Source organism: Apodemus sylvaticus, chromosome 3 (assembly GCF_947179515.1).
Source record: "Apodemus sylvaticus chromosome 3, mApoSyl1.1, whole genome shotgun sequence".
NCBI lineage: Eukaryota > Metazoa > Chordata > Mammalia > Rodentia > Muridae > Apodemus > Apodemus sylvaticus.
The window spans coordinates 126,687,244-126,707,483 of record NC_067474.1 but is presented as its reverse complement, the minus strand read 5'-3'; the positions used below and the strand labels follow the sequence as shown (position 1 = coordinate 126,707,483).

Below are 20,240 nucleotides of genomic sequence, written 5' to 3'. Positions count from 1 at the left end.
ATTTCATCTTCTAAAGGGTCACAGCTATATGTTCTGAGAGCTGTGGACTTAAGCTTTGCATTTCCGGAGCTTCTCATCACCGGTATTTCCCCCAGAGACACCTTGTCAGATTGCACCCCACCCTCTTTTTATCTCCACACTTGCCAAGAATGGCTTCCTGAGGTTCAGCTTAAGCAGAAGGGAAGTCAACAATGGCCTTCTGACTAGTGTAGACTAAAGGCCAGGCGCAGCAAGTGCTAGGAGCTCTAATAAAACACTTCAGACTTATGGCAATCCTACTGGCTGAGTATTGCCCAGAGAAAGATTGAGTACATCCAAACAGGGGGAACTATTTGCTCAAAACTACACCTCCACTAACTGGCAGGAAGATGCCAGTTCCAATGTCACCTCTAGAGTCTAAATTATGGCAATCATATCTCAGGCTAAGTTATCAGTAAGATATTCTATTTAGTATTGGTGGGGAAGCTTTTATCACAGGCCATCTGACCATCAGTTGATCCAGTCATTTGCATATAATCACTGATGCTTAGAGCTCAGGAGTCATTGTGTCTGACCTGTCCTCCACACCATGCCTTCTTCAATGTCCCCTTCCCACCTCCAGCTCTATGAGCCATCTCTGCCCCACCTCTTTCCCTGACAGGATTTCCCTACCTTTGTGCATTCAGCTCTGCTTTGAACAAAGTGAAGCCCCATAATGGCAGCATCACTTCTCACTGCCCCAGCCCATGGCAACAGCTGTGTCTGTTTCTGCAGGCTAAATGTTCTCAATTCCTGTCATTTTCCCCCTGCATGGGGAGATCGTCTCAAATTTCCTTGTTCTGGGGCTGATCTCCTTAGCCATTCAACTTTGATATGCTATAACAAAAATCTCTTGAAGAGTTCTCTACTGGTTGATTCTGACTTGTCCAGGGTCTACAAGCAAGTTTGTGCCCCTTTGAGGCCTTCTCAGTAACACATCCCTGTTTTCCTGCCAGCTCATAACTCATTCCAGTTGACTTCAAGCAAACAGCACAACTCCAGGATGTCACTGATCTTTGTAGCAAGCATGAGTTCTCACACTGAAATAAAATACAGACTCGCACATGCCAGCAAAGGGGAATGCTGGAGCCAGATGGCCTCCTTCCCTGGATGTGGAGTCTAGCAGAGGGCAAACTGGCTCAAAGTGCACTTGCCCAAGTCAACCTGCTTGGCCTGGAACTCTGCTCATGCAGGGGAGAAGGACAGAGTAGCCCTTGCTCTTCTGTAAGTTCATGATGGACATAATTACCGAAGAAAAGACCGATCTATTCTACAAGTTCTAATTCCATTGTAAGCTCTGTTACTAAACAGTAACTCTGTGCTTGGGATTAGGTAGAGAAGAATGAGAACAAAAACCCAACAAAAAACCCGGCAAGAGGCAGGCACACCTGGGTAGGTGTCCTGGCTCTTGTGTGTGGTTTTATATAACTGACTGTTTCTGGCTACAAACTTTCCAACTTTGAAAAGAGCAAGAGAGACTTAAAGTCAAAGGCAACCCGGTGCTGTACTTGTGGGCTCCCTTTTCGGGTGTCAGATACTCTTAGAATCCCTGGGCTCCAGAACACAGGCTCAAGGACAGAGTCGGAATTCAAAAGAACCACATTTTAAACTGTATTGTCACATTGCAACTTCCCCTGCCTGTGTGACTCTTCCTCAATAGATGAGAAACACCTTCCAGGCTCAGAACTCCTATTCATCTTAGGTCTCTCACTCCCACTGCACAGGCACTCTCAGTGAGCCCTTGCTGAGCTCCCTGAACTAATCACCAAATCCACAGCATCCTTGCAACACCTAAGCCTGTGTTTATGCTGTTCTCTGCCAGTGCTGTTAGAACTTCTCCATGGAGTGTCTGTATACTAACCCCTAAGCCTAATCCACTTCTCTCCTTTCTTTGGCAGAATAAATATTTTTTGCTTTGTTCTTGCATTGCACCGTGCAAAACTGGTCTCTCATATCACACTGTCTTGTCTTTTTCTGTGTCTATTTATCACATTACTTGATGACAGGGTTCTGCCATTTCATCTCTACGCCTCCCTTGCCCAGAACAAAACCCCGGGAAGGACTGTTTGATGTAATTTAGTTTAAATGACTTAACTATCTTGTTATTCCCTCTGCAATGACCCTGTTAAGTAGGAACTCATCTTTATGGAGAGTAAGCAGTTCCTTCTTCCCCAAGGCTTTTCCTCTGCCACGCCTTTGAGGTTTCTCATTTGTATACTTTTGCTCTGCCATTCTTCAGTTAGCAATAAAGTCTATCTTTTATGAGAGTGCTCCCTGTCTCCACCTCTCCCCAACCCTGTAGCTTCTACTTTGTATCCCCTCTGTGATGATGAACTGTCATTTGCAGATAAACCCTATTATCCACAATTGACTATGTGTGCACCACCTAGTGGTACAAGCTGGTAAGTGCAGTCTGTTTTTGTTCTAAATAGAACTTCAGACAGGATTGCAAAATCCATGGTCTAAATGCAAATGAAAACAAAAGCATATGTTCCAGAATGACTGCATAACAGCTTTCAGCAAAGAAATGGAATACTCAAGTAATTAGCTTAAAATTTTTCAAAAGTGAAAAGTAATAAACGAATGTGAATAAACATCATTATTAGAGTAACTAGAGTAATGATCACTTGAGACTGCTGATGGGAAAGTTTGTAAACTCGGGGCACCTGACTTACTTTCCACTTGTTATTTGGCTTGCCTCTCACATGCCTCTTCTTCTGTCAGGCCTTTCTCGACCTGACAAGGCTGTGTTGAATCTTACCTGAAGCCCTACAGGGGCGACATTACATAATGTTCCCAATGGCCTCTTGACTTCTCTCAAGGGGCTTTCCCAGCACCTGAATAATACAAGATACCAAAGACTTTCTGGTCACTCATTACCCTCTTAGACAGTACCCCACTCAGTAGGTCACCAGATGAGCTCCTGAGCTTTGGATATCTCTTCCAAAAGACATAAGGTACAAACAATATTTTGTGGACTGCCTCCACGCTTTCCCTCAAACTCCTTTCTTTATAAGTCTCAGGAACTTTGGAACTGAGCCACAGAGAATTTGGCCTTCTTCATCTGGATCGGGTGATTATGAGGCTGTGGTTAAAAATGGACTTTTCTTTTTGGTCACGACTGCACTGCAATTATCTCTTAGAGTGAAAAGGGACGTAGTGTTCTTGGATCTCTGACTGGTTTTGTGTGGGGGTTCTGTGTGGCAGAGAATAGTCACTGATTGTGTGTTCAGTGTTGCTTTCTGTTTTCACGCAAGATAGCTATTTGAGGAACAGCCAGTCTGTCACAGCAGAGATGGGAGACGATTTAGACAAGAGCACCAGCAGTCCCTGAGCATTCCCCTGTCACTGCAGAAGCCAGACATCCCGTGGAGGGCCTCAGGACTTACATCTCCAGAAGGGGCCTAGGAGCAGAGGCGCACGTTCCGCTTCAAGCCTCAGGTTCTTCTCTTCCCAACAATCCAGCTTCCCTTTTCTTCCTCAGACCTAGTCTCCTACTAGGCATCTAGACTTTTAATATTCCCTCCATGGAGAACAGTTAGCTTAGCAGCGACCTTTCAAAACTCATGGGTTTTAATGTCTCTTGACCTAGACTAGTCTCCTTACTGGGCAAACAACTGATCATTTTAACGTTAAACCTGTCCTGCTCTTTAATGGTCCTAATTGCATTTTTCATGACAACTCCTTTATAAGCTTGGCTTTCAAGAAAGATGTTTCATAAAAGCAGCTCAAATTAAACCAATAGCAGAGAGAGGAATATTATGTTTTCTCTCACTTGTGGTTTCTGGGTTTTATATAGGCAAGTAAAATTATCTATCTCTATGTCTATATATTTATGTATCTACCACTTGAAAGTAGAAGTAAACCTGTCTAAGGAGACAAACCAGACCAATGGGTGGAGGATAGAGGGATGATCTGAGAATATGTTTAACATACACTACATACAATTGTGAATGCTAAAAGAAATAGAAAGAATTTGAACAGAGGTACCTTGCATGGGTAAATAAGGTGACTCCCAGAAGCCATAGGTTATTGAATGAAAATTCCAGAGCCAAAACTGGGGTACTTCCTCATAAGTTGTTGGTCAGAGAGGTCTGTGAAGACCTCTAAACAACACAGGGTATTTATTTCCACTGTTCTTGGTTGCATACCAGATCTAGATTGTAAGACCTTGCCTGAAGACACCATGTAACATTACTAAAGATTAAATCTCACACCAAATCCCACACATTAGTAGTGGGAGACTTCAACTCTACACTCTTACCAATGGATAGGTCATCAGAACTAAACAGAGAAATAATGAAATTATCAGAGGTTATGAATCAAATGGACCGAATGGATATCTATAGAAAATTTAACCCAAAACACAAGAATATATTTTCTTCTTAGCACCTCATAGAACCTTCTCAAAAATTGACCATGCACTCAGTCAAAATGCAAGCCTCAACAGACACAAGAAGATTGAAATAACTTCCAGCATCTTATCAGATAACTATGGATTAAAACTGGACTTCAACAAAACAGAAACAAGCAAGCTGACAAATTCATGGAAACTGAACAACTATCTACTCATTGACCACAGGGTCAAAGAAGAAATAAAAGAAAGAAATTAAAGATTTTCTAGAATTCAATGAAAACGAAGGCACAACATATCCAAATTTATGGGACACAAAGAAAGCAGTTCTAAAAGGAAAGTTCATAGCACTAAGTACCCTCGTAAAGCAATTAGAGAGTTTTCATACTAATGATTTAAAAGTATACCTGAAAACTCTAGGAAGGAAAAAAAAAGCAAACACACCCAAGAGGAGTAGATGGCAGGAAGTAATCAAACTCAGGGCTGAAATCAATCTATTACAAACAAAGAGAATAACACAAAGAATTAACAAAACTAAGAGTTGGTTCTTTGAGAAAATCAACAAGATAGATAAACCCTGAGCTAAACTAAGTTAAAGGTTAGAGATAAAGTATCCAAAAAGTGAAAAAGAATGTATAACAATAGACACTGAGGAAATTAAAAAAAAAAAACATTAGGTCTTACTTAAAAAGCCTGTACTCCACAAAATTGGAAAATCTAAACAAAATGGATGATTTTCTAAATAGATACAACTTACTAGAGTTAAATTAAGATCAGGTCAACTATTTAAATAGTTCCAAAACCCCTAAGGAAATAGAAACAATCATTAAATGTCTTCCAAACAAACAAAAAGGCTGAGGTCCAGATGGTTTGAGCACAGAATTCTACCAGACTTTCAAAGAAAAGCTAATACCAATACTCCTGAAACTATTCCACAAAATAGAAGCATAAGGAACATTTCCTACTTCATTCTATGAGGCCACAGTTACCCTGAGACCTAAACCACACAAAAATTCAATGAAGAAAGAGAATTTCAGACCAATCACTCTCATGAACATTGATACAAAAATATTCAATAAAATAGACACAAACTGAATCCAAGAACACATCAAAAACAACATCCACCATGATCAACCAGGCTTCATCCTAGTGATGCAGGGGTAGTTCAATACACAAAAATCCATCAGTGTAATTCACCATGTAACAAACGGAAAGAAAAAAACCCCACATGATCATCTCATTAGATGATGAAAACTCTTTTAACAAAATCCAACACCACTTCATGTTAAAAGTCTTAGGGAGATCAGGGATACAGGGTGAATACCTACACACAATAAAGGTAATATAAGGCAAGTCAATAGCCAACATCAAATTAAATGAAGAGAAACCTAAATCAATTCAAAAAAAATCTGGGACAAGGCAAGGCTGTCCACTCTCTACATCTCTTCAATATAGTACTTGAACTTCTAGCTAGAGCAACTAAAGGAGATCAAAGGGATACAAATTCGAAAGGAAGATGTCAAAGTATTGTTATTCCCAGATGAGGCCATCAGATACACAAGTGACACCCAAAACTATACCACCGAACTCATACAGCTGATAAACACCTTCAGCAAATTGGCTGAATACAAAATTAACTAAAAAAAAGTTAGTAGCTCTCCTTTGTATAAGTGATAAAACAAGCTGAGAAAGAAACAGCCTTAACAATAGCCACAAATAATACAAAATATTTTGGTGTAATTCTAACCAAGCAAGTGAAAGACCTATGTGACAAGAACTTCAAGTCCCTGAAGAAAGAAATTAAAGAAGACATCTGCAGATGGAAAGATCTTCCATGCTCATGGATCAGTAGGATTAACAAAGTGAAAATGGTCACCTTACCAAAAGTAAGCTGTAGATTCAATACAATTCTCATCAAGATTTAAACACAGTTCTTTATAGACCTTGAAAGAACAATTCTCAACATCATATGGAAAATCAAAAAAAAACCCCAAACTATCCCCAATTTCAAGTTGTACTACAGAGTAATAGTAATAAAAGCTGCATGGTTTTGTATAGAAATAGATTGACTAGTGGAGTAGAAATAGAAATAAACCCACATACCTAGAGACACTTGATTTTTGACAAAGAAGGCTAACACAATGGAAAACAGAAAGTACCTTCAATAAATGGTGCCAGTGTTCTTTGCCTTACAGAAACTTTGAATTTTATGAGGTCTCATTTGTCAATTCTTGATCTTAGAGTATAAGCTATTGGTGTTCTGTTCAGGAAATTTTCCCCTGTGCCCATGTGCTCAAGGCTCTTCCCTAGTTTCTTTTCTATTAGTTTCAGTATCAATAACCACTTCTATTTCTTTAGGGTTATGGGAACATTCCCATTGTCTATATGATCCTGATTAAACTTTAGTAGTTGGTATCTGTCTAGGAAATTGTCCATTTAATCCCGATTTTCCAGTTGTGTTGAGTATAGGCTTTTGTAGTAGGATTTGATACTTTTTTTAATCTCCTCAGCTTCTGTTGTTATTTTTCCATTTTCATTTCTGATTTTGTTAATTTAGATACTGTCTCTGTGCCCTCTGGTTAGTCTAGCTAGAGGTTTATCTATCTTGTTGATTTTCTCAAAGAACCTGCTCCTGGTTTTGTTGATTCTTTGTATAGTTTTTTTTTTGTACTGTCAAAAGGACAAAACAGCAACCAACAAATTGGGAAAAGATCTTTACCAACCCTACATCTGACAGAGGGCTAATATGCAAGATATACAAAGAACTCAAGAAGGTAGACTCCAGAGAGCAAAATAACCCTATTAAAAAATGGGGTACAGAGCTAAACAAAGAATTTCACCTGAGGAATATCAAATGACTGAGAAACACCTAAAGAAATGTTCAACATCCTTAGTCATCAGGGAAATGCAAATCAAAACAACCCTGAGATTTCCCCTCACACCAGTCAGAATGACTAAGATCAAGAACTCAGGAGAAAACAGGTACTGGTGAGGATTTGGAGAAAGAGGAACACTCCTCCACTGCTGGTGGGGTTGCAAGCTGGTACAACCACTCTGGAAATCAGTCTGGCGGTTCCTCAGAAAACTGGGCATGATACTATCGGAGTACTCCCTTATACCACTCCTGGGCATATACCAGAGGATTCCCCAGCATGTAATAAGGACACATGCTCCACTATGTTCATAGCAGCCTTATTTATAACAGCCAGAAGCTGGAAAGAACCCAGATGTCCCTCAATGGAGGAATGGATACAGAAAGTGTGGTATATTTACAGTATGGAATACTACTCAGCTATTAAAAACAATGAATTCGTGAAATTCTTAGGCAAGTGGGTGGACCTAATCACAAAAGAACACACATGGTATACATTCACTGATAAGTGGATATTAGCCCAGAAGCTCAGAATACCCAAGAAACAATTCACGTATCAAATGATGCCTAAGACGAAGGAAGGAGTGGCCCCTGGTCCTGGAAAGACTCAATGCAACAGTGTAGGGGAGAACCAGACAGGGAAGCAGGAAGAGGGTGATTGGGGAATAGGGGAAGGGAAGAGGGATCCAGGAAAGGGCAAAACATTTGAAATGTAAATAAAGAAAATATCTAATAAAAAAATAAATGGTGCTACTCTAACTGGATGTCTGTGTGTAGAAGAATGCAAATAGATCCTTATTTATCATCCTGCACAAAACTCAAGTCCAAGTGGATCAAAAACCTCTACATAAAACTTCATACACTAAATCTAATAGAAAAAAATGTGAGAAAAACCCTTGAAATCATTGTTAATGGAGACAACTCCCTGAACAGAACAGCAGTGGTTCCAATGCTAAGAACAAAGGATGTTCCTAGTCCTGTAGTGACTTGAGGTGCTAGGCTTCATTTTGCAATACAAACAATACTAGGTATATCTTAATTTCTTGCTAAAATAAATTTATGTACTAGGGTTTCTACAAGACAACAATTTCTGCTTAGACACAGCCTAAAATTTAGACTAAGACTGAAGATCTAAAAGAGCCTTGCTTCTCCAGTCCCTGCTAAGGAATTGCCACTTGTATGAATACTCAGGGGACGGGGGCTTCCTGTGCCTGTCCTGGGTAGAGTGGGCTGACCTATGAATCTGCTGCTAATTCCAGTGGAGGAAATGCACAAGCCCTAAAGTCCCTGAGCACCCTGTCTGTATCTGCCCTGCTGAATATGCTGGAAGGTTCTGTGAGACAAACAACAGTAAGTATGCTTCTGGCCTTTACCACATGGGGCTATGTGTCAGAATGGAATCAATGGCTGCTCCTGCTTCTGTGTGCCTGGATACCAAGGCAAGCATTGTGATTTGGAAGCAGATGGATGTGTTTCTCATCCCTGCATGAATGAGGCTGTATGCCTCAATGAGAAAAGAAGATACATGTGTCTGTCCTCAACAGTATTCTGGTGTGAACTGTGAGTTGGATATTGATAAATGTGGATCCTGACACAGGATGTCATGTATCAGGCTGCTTTTGGGGCTTACTTCTGTGGCTATGTACCTGGATGCCTTGGAGACTACTGTGAACTCAACTTTGATGAATGCACCAATAAGCAATGTCTCCATAGAAACAACTACTACTTTGCCTGCACAGGTAGTGAATTCACAGGGACACATTATGATACTTTGATCCCTCTTTGTCCTTCTAAGCCTTGTCACAATGATGCAACATGTAAGGATACTGTTGGCAGCTATATTTGTCAGTGCTGCCCTCGATACACAGGTGGCCTGTTGGAGATGGACATACATGAATGCAGTAGAAACCCTTCCACTTTGTGTGGGGTCAGGGAATAAACTGTCCTCAGAGGATTAATCAGAACACACTGCTGGCCTGCCTTCCTCTTCAGCTTCCTTGGAGACTCAGGCTATGTTTGTATCTGTCAGCTGGATCCACAGGCAGAAGCTTACCATAACTGTCCTCTGAAAGGCTCCACCCAGCAGCTGACTGAAACAAATGCAGAGACCCATAGCCAAACAGTCTGAGCTTAGGAAGTCTTGTGGAAGAGTTGCAGGAAGAATTAAGGAACCTGGAAGGGTTAGGGACTCCACAAGAAGACCAACAGGGTCAACAAACCTGTATTCTTTGGAGTTCCCAGAGACTGAACCACCAACCAAAGAGCATGCATGCAAAGGCTTGACCTGAACACAGGCCCACCACACATCAATAGCAGATGGGCGGCTTGGTCTTCATGCAGATCCACCAACAACTGGAGCGGGAGCTTTCCCTGTTGCCTGCCTGTGGATCCTGTTCCCCCAATTGTCCTACCTTGTATGGCCTCAGTAGAAGAGGATGTGCCTAGTCCTTCAGTGATTTGATGTGCCAGGGTAGGTTGGTACTCAGGTGGGACCTCCATCCTCTTAGAGGTGAAGGGAAAAGTGGGGGAGGGGAAGTGGGGAGGGGATTGGGAAGAGAGTGGGCCTGTGATCTGGATATAAAGTGAATAAATAAACTAATAGAAAAAAAACCCAGACTTAATAAATAAATTAATAAAAATTTTAAAAAATGCCATATGAAACCTACTATATAAATTTCTCTCTCTCTCTCCTCTCTCTCTCTCTCTCTCTCTCTCTCTCTCTCTCTCTCTCTCTCTCTCTCTCTCTGTGTGTGTGTGTGTGTGTGTGTGTATGTGTGTGTGTGTGTGTGTTAGAGTTGAAGGGCAGGGAATGGGTGATAGATTTGATCCCAGCACATCATATACATGTATGATTTTTAAAAGAAACACTTGGAAGCAAGAACTTGCTGTGTAATGTCCTTGCTATTCAGGCTAATAGTTTACCTTTCTTTGAACCTGTCTCTACAACATACTGGCAAAATGATCATGAACAAGTCAGATAATTTAAAATGGGTTTAATGGCCTACTTACTAGTAAGGTATTTAGGTTACATCACATGTCTCCAGGTATGGCTATATAACCATGCAGTGACTTCTAATGTCAAGACCCCTTGTTTGAAAAGCCTTCAGGTGTGGCTCATCTTACACGCCATGACCCTGCAGGAGCCACTGCTGTTCTTCCAGCCTGGATCCAGTGCCTCCTCAAGGCTTCTCAGCCACTTGACTACCTGTGACCACATATGCTCTTGCTCTGTGTTGGGGTTATCTGCATGAGTCCTCTGATTGTGCACTCCGGATGCAGGTGCAGCCATCGTAGCATTCATATCTGTTATTTTCTTGTTGCTACCGCTATACTTGGTATATACTTGGTATCATGTTTGCTGAATTGCACAAAACAGTAGAGTTCCTGGGTAAGGTATCATGATGTTCAGAATAGAACTCCGACACTGAAATCAAGGTGGCATTAATCTGTATTTCTGCTTAGCCAGGGTAACACTTCTCATGGTGTCAGTTTTATATACTGCAAGAAGCAAAAGTGTCTGGCCATAAAAGTGTTTTCTGCCTTTGACTGACCCTCCAGGAACTTAGATTCCATGGTGATCAACCATGACTTTCTTCTTATAAGAAGTTGCCAGTTTGATTATCGGGAAAGAATCCAGATCTAATTGTTCTTTGTAAGCCTGGCACAGAAGGTATTGTTTGAAAAATGAAATTGTCTAAATTAATTTTCCCGAAACAAACAACTTTGCCAAAGAAAAGAAATGCATAATAGCAATCTACAATTAAGAGCAAAACAATACCTTTTATTATGTGGAAAAGTATATGTGTTGGCTATAATAAAAGAGCAAAATGTTATTTTTTGAAACTAAGTACACACACATATGTATCTCTCTCTCTGTCTCCCTCTGTGTGTGGAGATATCTGTATCTGTATCTTTATTTTTTTTTTAATTTTGCTATTGAAAAAGACATTTTGAGAAACAAGTGTCATTCATCTTGATTTCTTAACAATGCTGCCAGAACACAACACTCTTAAATTATGTTGCACTTTTCAAAGACAGAAACTGGGAAAATGGTGAGGATTAATATTTGTTGAATTAGCCTTAGTTTTCCTTGACTACTTTTCTTAGGCTGCCTTGGCAAAATCCTTTATAGAAAATAGTCAATTAAGAACATGTTATTAAACATTTATTATGCAGTTGGTGCCTTATTTATGTTTATTAATTTTTCTAGGATTACATAGCCATCTATCCACCCGTCCATCCTTCCGTCCGTCCGTTTGTCTGTCTGTCTGTCTATCTATCTTACAAATTAACAGAATGCCTAATGACATGCTCACACACATCTCTATGGATGCTTCGAGCCCCACTCGCTCCTCTCTCCACCTCTGGGCCACAGCCTCCTCTCTGTCCTGCTGTACTTTGTGTCCTTTGTGTCCTCAGTATTTCCACTTCCACTTTGAGATCACCTGTAGGGTTTCTTCTTCTCCACTTTCCCTCTTAAGGTTTCTTTTTCCCATATCATAGGGTCCTTCCTGCCTTCCTGGCCTTTACCCATAGGTACTCTCTCCTAGATAGACATATCTAATAATTTAAAAAAAGTAGGATATCCATATGAAAGAGAACGCACCACATTCATATTTCTGAGCCCGAGTTACCTTGGTTACCTCATCATTCTCGTTATGCAGGTAATCAACTCCCCTTTAGAGATAGGAAAACCCAAAGCTTAGAAAAATTAATCAAGTTTCCTGATTTAGGCAGTGAACAATAGCGTATAGATTTAAACAAAGTTTCTGAGTATGACACCATGTTCTTCAAAATAATATCTAAAGGGCCAGAGAGATGGCTCAGTGATTAACAGTTCTTGTTGCTATTGAGAGGACCCAGATTCAGTTTCAGCACCTATGTGGCAGCTCACAAGCATCTGCAGTTCCAGTTCTAGGGGATTTAGCCAACTCTTTTGACCTTCACAGGCATTAGGCTCCAGGCACATAAATGGAGAACACAGATGCTTGAATTAGAACAAAAACACTTATACACAAAAATAAACCAAATAAATAAAAAATCAAAAGTACTATTTAAATTGTATATAGTATTAAAACATAATGGGAATGATATAAAAAGGAAATAAAAATCCCAGTATCCTAGTAGTTACTCCCATTTTTTACATGCTGTTTTCTAGTTCTTAAGTGCCCGTGCCTGTACTACATAGCCAATAATTATATATTAAAATAAAGATGTAATCATGGCACAAATATGATGTCATTACTTTCTGTATTCTGTTAATTTTAGGCCACAGTATTTCATAAAAAAAGTTTTCCAAAACTATTACATAGTCTTTGTAAGCATTATTATAATGAGTTCACAATGTTCCATTTAGCAAGAATGCACATTTTACTTAAATATAGGACATTTAGCCTATTATTATTTTTATAAATAACATTATAATAAACAAATTCCTGAGTGCAATTCCTTTCTTCATTTGGGTTAGATTATCCCTTTGAAATGAATACCCAGGAGTAGAATTACTGATGAGAACTTATATAGCCTGTCACTGCTATATGTGCTATATTGCTTTACAATAGGATAGATCTAATTTATAAGCCCACAAATAGTGTATGCAATAAAGACAGGATGGGGGCTTACAACTTTGAAAATATTTTTATGTGACATAATGAGTACAATATAGTATATTACTCTTGTTTTAATTCCTTCCTTTTTTTTTTTTTAAGTAATAGAGCTGAACCTTTTCATTATCTTGCTCATCCGTCTGTGTCCTGCTGGGAGAGCCTACTTTCACACTTATCTGTAGGGCATCAGGCTTCAAGGCTTCAGCTCTGTTTGGATCCTAAACCCAGAAGTTACCAATTGCCTCCATTTTCAGCTCATTGTTGTTAATGATGGTGGTAATACCCATTTAGGCCTGATTTGTCACTAAAATAAACATTTTCAAAACAATTTTTCCAAGGTTGTCTCAATGAAACTTGGGGACACATTTAGACATTGTTAAAACAGTCCACCAGGGAATAAGGATGCTCTGATATTTCCTGTCTAATTCTTCTATAAGGACTGATGTTTTCATTTCCTACAAAGCAAGTAGAGCTATGCACATTTGTCATTGTGTGAGACACACGCTATACCTTCTAAGATTCCTCTAGATTCTCCATTTCCAAGATGTTGCAGAACAGAGTGCTTTTAAAACCTCATTTACTTTGGAGGATTTATCAATATAATTATACATATATACTTAGTATGATGTTATCCAGCTCCATCCATTTGTCTAAGAATTTCATGAATTCATTGTTTCTAAAGGCTGAATAGTACTGCATTGTGTATATATACCACATTTTTTGTAGCCATTCCTCCGTTGAGGGACACCTGGGTTATTTCCAGCTTCTGGCTATTATAAATAGGGCTGCTATGAACATAGTGGAGCATGTGTCCTTATTACATGCTGGGGAATCCTCTGGGTATATGCCCAGAAGTGGTATAGCAGGGTCCTCCGGAAGTGATGTGCCCAGTTTTCTGAAGAACCACCAGGCTGATTTCCAGAGTGGTTGTACCAGTTTGCATTCCCACCAGCAGTGGACATCATACTAAGGGAGGTAACCCAGTCTCAAAAGATTAATTATGGTATGAACTCACTGATAAGTGGATACTAGCCTAGAAACTTGGAATACCCAAGACATAATCCACATATCAAATGATGTCCAAGAAGAACGGAGGAGTGGCCCCTGGTTCTGAAAAGGCTCAGTGCAGCAGTATAGGGCAATACCAGAACAGGGAAGTGGGAAGGGGTGGATGGGGGAACAGGGGGAGGGCAGAGGGCTTATGGGACTTTCAGGGAGTGGGGAGCCAGAAAAGGGGAAATCATTTGAAATGTAAATAAAAAATATATCAAATAAAAAATTATACATATATATATAATGTACACTGTGATATGTATACATTGGGATACAATATTCTTCTAGTTTGATTTCTGTTGCTGTGATAAACAGGAGGACTGAAAGCAACTTGGAGAGGAAAGGCTTTATTTGGCTTATACTTGCAGGTCACAATCCTTTATTGAGGGGATTCAGGGCAGGAATTTAAGCAGGAACTAAAGCAGAAACCACTAGGGAAGGCCACTTACTGGCTTGCTCTCTGGTTCCTGATCAGTTACTTTTCTTATATAAGCCAAGTTCATCTGCCTAGGGATGTGTTGCCCACGGCGATCTGGGCCTCTATGATCCACCTTCTGTCAAGATAATTTAGATGTAGCCATAAGCCAAGCTGATCTGGGTGATTTTTCAGTTGACACTCCCCTTTTATCCAGGTGACTATAGGTCGTGTCATGTTGACAATAAAAACTAACCCAGACACATATTCATTGCAAAGTTTTGTTTTTGTGGTAAGAACACTGAAGAACACTGAAGATTGACTGTATTAGCAAATTTCAGGTACAAGAATAACATCATATTGTATGAGAAGTCTCTAGAATGTCTTCTTCTTGTCTTACAGAGACAACATCATTGATCACTATGCCCTTTTCCAGCCTCTGTCCCCAGTTCCTGATAACTATCATTTTACTCCCTGCTCCTGAATGCAGTTTTTATATTCCACTTGTAAATGAGATCATGATAGTATGTGTCTTTTTTGATTATCTTATTTCAGCATAACATATTTCAAGTTAATATGTTCTCACAAAGACAAACATCATTTTTTTAAATTTATTAATCATTTTATGTGTTTACATTTCACATTTTATGTAACATTTTATGTGTTTACATTTCAATTGTTTCCCTCTTCCCTGTCTCCCATCTACAACCCCCACCCCATACCCTTCCCATTTGCTTCTAAGAGGGTGGTGCCCCACATACCCCTCCACTCCTGCCTTACCTCTCTGGGTGGTTTAGTCCCTGGGAGATCTGAGGGTCCAGTAAGTTGATATTGTTGTCATTCTTATGGGGTTGCCATCCCCTTCAGCTCCTTCAGTCCTTCCCTTAACTTCCATTGGGGACCCTGTGCTCAGCCCAATGGTTAGCTGTGAGTATCTGCCAACCACTGTCTTAGGCGTTGGGAGAGCCTCTCAGAGGACAGCCGTACCAGGTTCTTGTCTGCAAGTACATCTTGGCATCAGCAATAGTGTCAGGGTTTGGTGTCTGAGAATGAAATAGGTCACAGAGTGGGGCGGTTCCTGGATGGCCTTTCCTGCAGCCTCTGCTCCATTCTGTCCCTCAATTTCCTTTACACAGGGACAATTCTGGGTTAAAAAATTTTCAGATGGGTGGGTGGTGCATCTCTCCACTGTGGGCCATGCCTATCTACTGGAGGTCATCTCTTTAGGTTCTATCTTCCCTCTGTTGGGTATTTTGGCTAATGTCATCCTCATTGGGTCCTGGGAGCCTCTTACATCCCTGTTGTCTGGGACTTTCTAGTAATTTCCCACCCTCCACTGCTAATTATTTCTGTTCATTCTCTTGGCCCTCTGGATTTCTTTCCAGTTTCTTCCCATACTTGGTCCTGCCCCCTTTTTCCTTCCTTCCCTCTCTCCCTCCCAGATCCCTCTCTCCCTATACTTCCAATGAATATTTTGTTTCCCCTTCTAAGAGGGTCTGAAGCATCAACACTTTGGCTTTCCTTCTTGTTAAGCTTTATATGACCTGTGCATTATATTGTGGGTATTCTGAGCTTTGGGGCTAATATCCACTTAGCAGTGAGTATATACATATCATGTATGTCATTTTGGGTCTGGGTTACATTACTCAGGATGATATTTTCTAGTTTCATCCATTTGCCTACAAAATTTATGAAGTCATCATTTTTAATAGCCGAGTAGAATTCCATTGTGTAAATGCATTACATTTTCTGTATCCATTCTGTTTTAGACATCTGGGTTGTTTCCAGTTTCTGGATATTATAAATAAGGCTTCTAATAATATAGTGGAACATGTGTCCTTGTTATATGTTGGAGCATCTTTTGGGTATATGCCCAGGAGTGTTATAGCTGGGTGTTCAGGTATAGCTATTTCCAATTTTCCGAGGAACCACCAGATTGATTTCCAAAGTGGTTGTACCAGTTTGTAATCCCACCAACAATGGAGGGGTGTTCCTCTTTTTCCACATCCTCACCAGCATCTGCTGTTGCCTGAGATTTTGATCTTAGCAATTCTGATTGGTGTAAGGTGGATTCTCAGGGTTGTTTTGATTTGCATTTCCCTCATGAGTAAGGATCTTGAACATTTCCTTAGGTGCTTCTCAGCCCTTTGAGATTCCTCAGTTGAGACTTCTTTGTTTAGCTCTGTACCCCATTTTAAAAATTGGGCTATTTGGTTTTCTGAAGTCTAACTTCTTGAATTCTTTATATATATTGAATATTAGCCCTCTATCAGATGTAGGTTTTGTAAAGATCTTTTCCCAATCTGTAGGTTGCCAGACAAACCTCATTTTTAAAGGCTGAATAGCATTTTATTTTGTATATATGACAATTTTTTTTTAAATTTTTTTTATTCGATATAATTTATTTACATTTAAAATGATTTCCCCTTTTCTAGCCCCCCACTCCCGTAAGTCCCATAAGCCCCCTTCTCTTCCCCTGTCCTCCCATCCACCCCTTCCCACTTCCCCGTTCTGGTTTTGCTGAATACTGTATCACTGAGTCTTTCCAGAACCAGGGGCCACTCCTCCTTTCTTCTTGTACCTCATTTGATGTGTGGATTATGTTTTGGGTATTCCAGTTTTCTAGGTTAATATCCACTTATTAGTGAGTGCATACCATGATTCACCTTTTGAGTCTGGGTTACCTCACTGAGTATGATATTCTCTAGCTCCATCCATTTGCCTAAGAATTTCAAGAATTCGTTGTTTCTAATGGCTGAATAGTACTCCATTGTGTAGATATACCACATTTTTTGCATCCACTCTTCTGTTGAGGGATACCTGGGTTCTTTCCAGCATCTGGCAATTATAAATAGGGCTGCTATGAACATAGTAGAACATGTATCCTTATTACATGGTGGGGAGTCTTCTGGGTATATGCCCAGGAGTGGTATAGCAGGATCTTCTGGAAGTGAGGTGCCCAGTTTTCGGAGGAACCGCCAGACTGCTTTCCAGAGTGGTTGTACCAATTTGCAACCCCACCAGCAGTGGAGGAGTGTTCCTCTTTCTCCACACCCTCTCCAACACCTGCTGTCTCCTGAATTTTTAATCTTAGCCATTCTGACTGGTGTAAGATGAAATCTTAGGGTTGTTTTGATTTGCATTTCCCTAATGACTAATGAAGTTGAGCATTTTTTAAGATGCTTCTCCGCCATCCGAAGTTCTTCAGGTGAGAATTCTTTGTTTAACTCTGTACCCCATTTTTTAATAGGGTTGTTTGGTTTTCTGGAGTCTAACTTCTTGAGTTCTTTATATATATTGGATATTAGCCCTCTATCTGATGTAGGATTGGTGAAGATCTTTTCCCAATTTGTTGGTTGCCGATTTGTCCTCTTGATGGTGTCCTTTGCCTTACAGAAACTTTGTAATTTTATGAGGTCCCATTTGTCAATTCTTGCTCTTAGAGCATACGCTATTGGTGTTCTGTTCAGAAACTTTCTCCCTGTACCGAAGTCCTCAAGGGTCTTCCCCAGTTTCTTTTCTATTAGCTTCAGAGTGTCTGGCTTTATGTGGAGGTCCTTGATCCATTTGGATTTGAGCTTAGTACAAGGAGACAAGGATGGATCAATTCGCATTCTTCTGCATGCTGACCTCCAGTTGAGCCAGCACCATTTGTTGAAAAGGCTATCTTTTTTCCATTGGATGTTTTCAGCCTCTTTGTCGAGGATCAAGTGGCCATAGGTGTGTGGGTTCATTTCTGGATCTTCAATCCTGTTCCATTGATCCTCCTGTCTGTCACTGTACCAATACCATGCAGTTTTTAACACTATTGCTCTGTAGTATTGCTTGAGGTCAGGGATACTGATTCCCCCAGATTTTCTTTTGTTGCTGAGAATAGTTTTAGCTATCCTGGGTTTTTTGTTGTTCCAGATGAATTTGATAATTGCTCTTTCTAACTCTGTGAAGAATTGAGTTGGGATTTTGATGGGTATTGCATTGAATCTGTATAGTGCTTTAGGCAAAATGGCCATTTTAACTATATTGATTCTACGGATCCATGAGCATGGGAGGTTTTCCCATTTTTTGAGGTCTTCTTCCATTTCCTTCTTCAGAGTCTTGAAGTTCTTGTCATACAGATCTTTCACATGTTTGGTAAGAGTCACCCCAAGATACTTTATACTGTTTGAGGCTATTGTGAATGGGGTCATTTCCCTATCTTTCTCAGCCTGCTTATCCTTTGAGTATAGGAAGGCCACTGATTTGCTTGAGTTGATTTTATAACCTGCCACTTTGCTGAAGTTGTTTATCAGCTGTAGGAGCTCTCTAGTGGAGTTCTTTGGGTCACTTAGGTAGACGATCATGTCGTCTGCAAATAATGATAGTTTGACTTCTTCCTTTCCAATTTGTATCCCTTTGACCTCCTTATGTTGTCGAATTGCCCGAGCTAGTACCTCAAGTACAATATTGAAAAGATAAAGAGAAAGGGGGCAGCCTTGTCTGGTCCCTGATTTCAGTGGGATTGCTTCAAGTTTCTCTCCATTTAGTTTGATGCTGGCTACCGGTTTGCTGTATATTGCTTTTACTATGTTTAGGTATGGGCCTTGAATTCCTGTTCTCTCCAAGACTTTAAGCATGAAGGGATGCTGAATTTTGTCAAATGCTTTTTCAGCATCCAATGAAATGAACATGTGGTTTTGTTCTTTGAGTTTTTTTTATGTAGTGGATTGTATTGATGGATTTCCGTATATTGAACCAACCCTGCATTCCCGGGATAAAGCCTACTTCATCATGGTGGATGATCGTTTTGATGTGTTCTTGGATTCGGTTGGCAAGAATTTTATTGAGTATTTTTGCATCGATGTTCATAAGGGAAATTGGTCTGAAGTTCTCTTTCTTTGTTGGATCTTTTTGTGGCTTTGGTATCAGCGTAATTGTGGCTTCGTAGAAGGAATTGGGTAGTGTTCCTTCTGTTTCTATTTTGTGGAATAGTTTGAAGAGTATTGGTGTTAACTCTTCTTTGAAGGTCTGGTAGAATTCTGCACTGAAGCCATCTGGTCCTGTGCTTTTTTTGGTTGGAAGACTTTCTATGACTCCTTCTATTTCTTTAGGCATTATGGGACTGTTTAGATGGTCTATTTGGTCCTGATTTAATTTTGGTATTTGGTATCTGTCAAGGAAATTGTCCATTTCCTCCAGATTCTCCAGTTGTGTTGAGTACAGGCTCTTGTAGTAGGATCTGATGATTTTTTGGATTTCCTCAGTTTCCGTTGTTATATCTCCCTTTTCATTTCTAAGTTTGTTAATTTGGATACTTTCTCTGTGCCCTTTGGTCAGTCTGGCTAAGGGTTTATCTATCTTGTTGATTTTCTCAAAGAACCAGCTCCTGGTTTTGTTGATTTTTTGTATGGATTTCTTTGTTTCTACTTGATTGATTTCGGCCCTGAGTTTGATGATTTCCTGCCTTCTACTCCTCCTGGGTGAAATAGCTTCTTTTTGTTCTAGGGCTTTCAGGTGTGTCATTAAGCTGGTAATGTACGCTCTCTCCATTTTCTTTTTGGAGGCACTCAGGGCTATGAGTTTTCCTCTTAGCACTGCTTTCATTGTGTCCCATAGATTTGGGTATGTTGTGTTTTCATTTTCATTGTGTTCTAAAAAGTCTTTAATTTCTTTCTTTATTTCTTCCTTGACCAAGGTATCATTGAGTAGAGTATTGTTCAGTTTCCACGTGTATGTGGGTTTTCTGTTGTTTCTGTTGCTATTGAAGACCACTTTTACTCCATAGTGATCAGATAGGAGGCATGGGATTAGTTCTATCTTCTTATATTTGTTGAGGTCTGTCTTGTGACCAATTATATGGTCGATTTTGGAGAAGGTACCATGAGGTGCTGAGAAAAAGGTATATTCTTTTGTTTTAGGATAGAATGTTCTATATATATATCTGTT

At 40.0% G+C, this 20,240-nt stretch overlaps 1 protein-coding gene across 1 annotated transcript in view; it reads right to left on the bottom strand.

Annotated features, from left to right (window-relative positions):
- The window catches only part of Agbl4 (AGBL carboxypeptidase 4), a 1,251,089-nt gene that overhangs the window by 326,603 nt on the left and 904,246 nt on the right, over nucleotides 1–20,240 (bottom strand). The gene's annotated exons all lie outside the window — the stretch shown is intronic.